This window comes from Notolepis coatsorum (assembly GCF_963971535.1).
Source record: "Notolepis coatsorum genome assembly, contig: SUPER_15_unloc_6, whole genome shotgun sequence".
Lineage (NCBI taxonomy): Eukaryota > Metazoa > Chordata > Actinopteri > Aulopiformes > Paralepididae > Notolepis > Notolepis coatsorum.
Genome location: NW_028174861.1, coordinates 287488 through 293124, shown reverse-complemented (window position 1 = coordinate 293124; position 5637 = coordinate 287488).

Here is a 5637-nt window from a genome sequence, read left to right as displayed (position 1 = left end):
TGTTCGTATACTATTTTTTCCATGACTTTCGAGATGGATGTAAGGATAGAAACAGGGCGGTAGTTACCCGGGTCTAATTTGCTGCCCTTTTTGTGCAGGGGTGTTACTCTCGCAATTTTGAAGTCCTTGGGGACGTGTCCCTGTTTTATGGAGAGGTTTATTATGTGTGTGATGACTGGGGTGATGGCTGCTGCTGAGTCTCTGAGGAATTTGGAGGGGATGTTGTCATGGCCAGTGGCCTTGTTTGGTTGGAGGGCGCTCAGTTTTTTGAGTACCTCATCTGTAGTTACTATTTCCAGTTTGAAGTCGTCTTTGTGGACGCCTAGGTTCATGTAGTATGCTACTATGTGTTCTACCCCATACTGCCCTGAGTGGGAGGGTAGTTTGTTTACCAGTGTTGTGGCTATGTTTGTGAAGAAAGTGTTTAAGTAATTGGCTACATCCAGCTTGTCTGTGATGAGCGTGTTGTCCGTCTTTATGTTTGAGAACCTGGTTTTGAGTTTTTTACTGCAGCCTAGTTGATTGTTGAGTAATTTGGAATCAAATTGGAATGATTGATTGAAAACTTTATTACCAGATGCAGAATGGGTACAATACAGTACGGCTCAATACACACAATTGTTAAGGGGATGCAGACCTACTTTCTATAGAACTTCATTCTTAGATGCTTCTATAGAAAGTAGGTAAAACAAATTAAAACGTTTTCTTTGCCCTATAGGAAAAAAAAGTTTTCTTCGCCCTATTTTTTATTTATTTTTTTAAACCTACTGTAGAGGGCCTAAACTTAACCAGTTGGAAACCAAGCGTACAGTAATAAAATTAGCAATCAATCAATCAATCAACTCAATAGGCCATGCTCACTTAGAACAGCGCAGCACCCAGCTCTCTCTCAGTCTGACTATCCCCCGCGTTGCAGACAGGAGTGTGTGTGTGTGTGTGTGTGTGTGTGTGTGTGTGTGTGTGTGTGTGTGAGTGTGTGTGTGTGTGTGTGTGTGTGTGTGTGTGTGTGTGTGTGTGTGTGTGTGTGTGTGTGTGTGTGTGTGTGTGTGGGGGGGGGTGGCGGTGGGTGGAGACTAGAGCCAGCGCTGACAGTCAGAGGGAAGGAAAAAAAAATTGAAAAAGAAATCGCAAATTAATCCATCAATCAATCCGCGATTTTTCTTTTGTTCTGTATTGACTCATGACCAGTGTTGCGTTGTTATTATGGACTGAGCCGGCACGCAGGATAATGACGCCGCGCGCACGCGCACGCGCGGCCCCGCGCGCATGCGCATATGTTCCCTCGCGCACAATAATACACTTTGTTTGTATAGCCTTTCATACAGAAACTGCAGCTCAAAGTGCTTCACAACAGAAGAAAGACATAAGGCATAAAATGAGCACATAAAGTGCAGACATATAAAATCAGTTTTTCACATTAGGATCTAACATCCCAACAGGCAACCTTGTTTATGGTTTGATTCAGTTTTAATATAAATAATAAAAATAAAGAGAAGATTAATTAATTATCTACTCAGTCCCAAAGTTTGTGATGTAGATATGGAATGTCCCGGGTTGCTGCTGTTTGCAGAGTGTGTTGTTGTCCGGGGGTGAGTGGTGGTGGGTGGGGGGTTGAATCAAAACAGTTGTCAATTCGGCATTGACGGCTGTTTTGATTTGGCCCTTCGTTCGCCGTCGTTCACCTTTGGACGGCGGTGCACTCTGTGGGCAGCGGCAACTTGGGACGTTCCATATTTACATCACAAAGAGTCCCCTGCGTGGTTGAAGACACCAGCCTATAGCGGCTATTGTTATGATAATGCGAGGTAGCGCCGGGGCCCGGGAGGCAGGTAAACACAACGAGCCAAGTCGAGCGCAGCGCGTTCTCGCGAGCACGTGCATGTGCGTGCACGCGCTTCTGCTCAAATCTTTAATACTCAGTGAGGTAGCACACCGTGCTACCCCGTCCCATGAACAACGCATGCCTGCTCATGACCCATCAATTACATCATCCAACATTGTTTAAAGGACTAAGACATTCGCTGTGACAGAATCGCTTCATATTTAGTCGTTAGGACGCTATCATTGTTAAAGATTATTGTCCGCCATCTTGTGATTCGGCGGATTGATGTGATGTGATTCGGTTGTGGGCGGGTCCTGGGCCAGCAAGCGTGGACTGTTCGCAATACATACGTGTAAATGGACTGTTTCAGCCAATCAGAATCGAGAAATTTGCATGCCGTTGTATAAAGGATCTTAGTGACCTGGGTGCTGAGTAGGGGGTGATGAGCTCTGTGATGTATAGGATCTTAGTGACCTGGGTGCTGAGTAGGGGGTGATGAGCTCTGTGATGTATAGGATCTTATACAACGGCATGCAAATTTCTCGATTCTGATTGGCCATTCACACGTCTTTATTGGCAACAATCCACGGTCCTGGGCTCAGGACCCGCCCACAACCGAATCACATAACCCTCCCCGGCTCACTCCGGGAGAAAACAAGATCGCGGACAACAAATGGTTATGTTGAAAGCACCATAACGACTAAATATGAAGCGATTCTGTCAAGGGGAATGTGTTAGTCCTTTAAACAATGTTGGATGATGTAATTGATGGGTCTTGACTCAATCTAGAACAAAAGAAAAATCGCGGATTGATTGATAGATTAATTGATTGATTTAAATTTCTTCCTTCCTACTTTCTACTGACTGCAGCGTTCTCTCTCACACACTGTCCGACGCTGGCGTACCCACAAACACACACACACACATACACACACACACACACACACACACACACACACACACACACACATACACACACACACGCACACACACACTGTGACACACACACACACACACACACACGCACACACACACACACACACTCCTGTCTGCAACAGCGGGGGAGTCAGACTGAGAGAGAAGCAGCGCTGTTTTAAGTGAGCATGGTCTATTGAATTGATTGATTGGTTGATTGCTAATTTTATTACTGTACCCCTGGTTTCCAACTGGTTAAGTTTAGGCTAAAAGAAATAAATAAAAAAATAGGGCGAAGAAAACGTTTTTTTTCCTATAGGGCAAAGAAAACGTTTTAATTTGTTTTACCTACTTTATATTCTGCATCTGGTAATAAAATTTTCAATCAATCATTCCAATAATACACAGTTGGATGTGTTAGTTGGTTGGATGCACTTCAAGCTGCTTCCACATGAGGCAACTTCTCTCAATCATTCCAATAATACACAGTTGGATGTGTTAGTTTGGTTGGATGCACTTCAAGCTGCTTCCACATGGAGTTGTGGGAACTACTTTTTCTGGCGGATGGTTTTTTCAATAAATCTTCGATTAATGTGTGTTTATTGTATATAAATAAGGTTGGATGAATCTGGCAGTTGTATAAAAGCTTTACACCACGTGCAGTCGTGATTTGTGACCAATAAACCATGCCTAGGGGGGTCTAACGACCCTCGGCTGCGCCTCGGGCCTAACAACCACCCCTAGGCATGGTTTATTGGTCACAAACCACTCCTGCGTGTGATGTAATGCTTAATTAGTGACCTGGGTGCTGAGTAGGGGGTGATGAGCTCTGTGATGTATAGGATCTTAGTGACCTGGGTGCTGAGTAGGGGGTGATGAGCTCTGTGATGTATAGGATCTTAGTGACCTGGGTGCTGAGTAGGGGGTGATGAGCTCTGTGATGTATAGGATCTTAGTGACCTGGGTGCTGAGTAGGGGGTGATGAGCTCTGTGATGTATAGGATCTTAGTGACCTGGGTGCTGAGTAGGGGGTGATGAGCTCTGTGATGTATAGGATCTTAGTGACCTGGGTGCTGAGTAGGGGGTGATGAGCTCTGTGATGTATAGGATCTTAGTGACCTGGGTGCTGAGTAGGGGGTGATGAGCTCGGTGATGTACAGGGGTACTGTACCCGATAGTGCCTTAAGGGTCAGGAGGAGGATTTTGAAGTCTATTCTAAGTGGGACTGTGAGCCAGTGTAGGGAGGCTAGAACTGGTGAAATGTGTTCTCTCTTTTTGGTGCCGGTAAAGAACCTAGCTGCCGAGTGTTGTACCATTTGGAGGCGGGACATGGCTGCCTGACTAATGCCGGTGTAGAGGGCATTGCAGTAGTCAAGGCGTGATGTGATGAATGCGTTTACTACTCTTTCCAGGTCAACGGGTGAAAGGATGGTTTTTATTTGAGTGATGTTACGGAGTTGGAAAAAGCATGATTTTACTACGGCATTTACCTGCCGGTCGAATTTGAGCTCTGGCTCAAAGATTACACCCAGGCTCTTGACGTGTGGTTTGAGGTGGGTGGAGAGTTGTCCTAGGCTGTTGGAGAGTGTTTTTGGTGGAGGAGGGGGGCCAAACAAAATTATCTCTGTTTTGTTTTCAATTAGCTGAAGTTAGTTGAGGGCCATCCAGCTTTTTATGTCCCTGAGACAGTTTTTAAGGGAGTCTAGGTTAGCTGTGTCAGAGGGATTGAGGGGAAGGTAGATTTGGGAGTCATCGGCATACAAGTTGTATGAAATATTGTTTGCTCATCATGGCTCTGTTAGCCATTTCTACTCATGGCTCTGTTAGCCGTCTCCTCTTGTGTCGTTGTTTTAGACGTCTGTTTCCGTCCTGCAGCAACTCGGTGGCATATTTTGAGCGAACCTATTCAAAACTTAAAGAAGTGTTATTTTAGAGCCTTTAGTCATGTTTTCTTTTTTAAGTTTTAATGTTTTAAAATTGTACATTTTAAATGTTCAAATTTGTAAGTAAAAAAAAAAAGGTTAAATGTTAAATTGCCATTGAAAGCTATTGGAGTCATTCACACAGACACGGCTGATGCAGCGGCCAGGGCTAATCTATGATACACTGTCGTTCTGTATAATCAATAACGATTCATACATTTTAAATGTTTAACTCCACCTCACCACAGCCACCAGCGCTTCTTACGCTCTCTCTCGGCAGATGTAGGACAGGAAAAACGTTGATCATCTGCTCGACGACGGCAGGGGGGCGGGTGGACGTCGTGGGGAAGATGACGGGACACGACCATGTCCCAGGCGTCCAGCAGCAGGTGAACGTCCAGTCCCTTGAACATCGCCCGGAGAACCCTGTCGCGCTGCAGTGCCAACCAGTCGCCGTGACGCAGGCTGAAGTGCAGCGACTCACGATCCAGACCCCTCGGGGCTCCTGGACGAATCACCACCGACGTCTGCGGCGCCCCCCTGTCCAAGAGGAGGCGCACCACCGCCGTCCTGATGGTCCGCATGCCACGCATGTACACCTGGAGGGGGAACGGGCCGAAATGGGCCCAGACGCTGACCACCACCACGGTGTTCACGCCTCCGGCCACGCCGTTGATCTCGTTGGCCACGTAGCGTAGGTGGCTGATAGGGGAGTTGTACCGGATAGGGGGCCCGTGACCATAGATATCTATAGAACACTAGATAGCTTAAGGCGGAGTCACCAGCGTCACTGAACCGCCGCCATCTTGCTCCAGTTAGCCTTGAGTGAGAGTGAGTGAGCTGCACAGACAAAAATACTCATAACTCGCTGAAATATTGACGGATTTACAAACGGGTTGGTTTGCTATAAACATCAAAGATGTAGTTATGATACTGCATACTTATAAAAAAAATTATTTAAAGATGTTTTTTTTTACA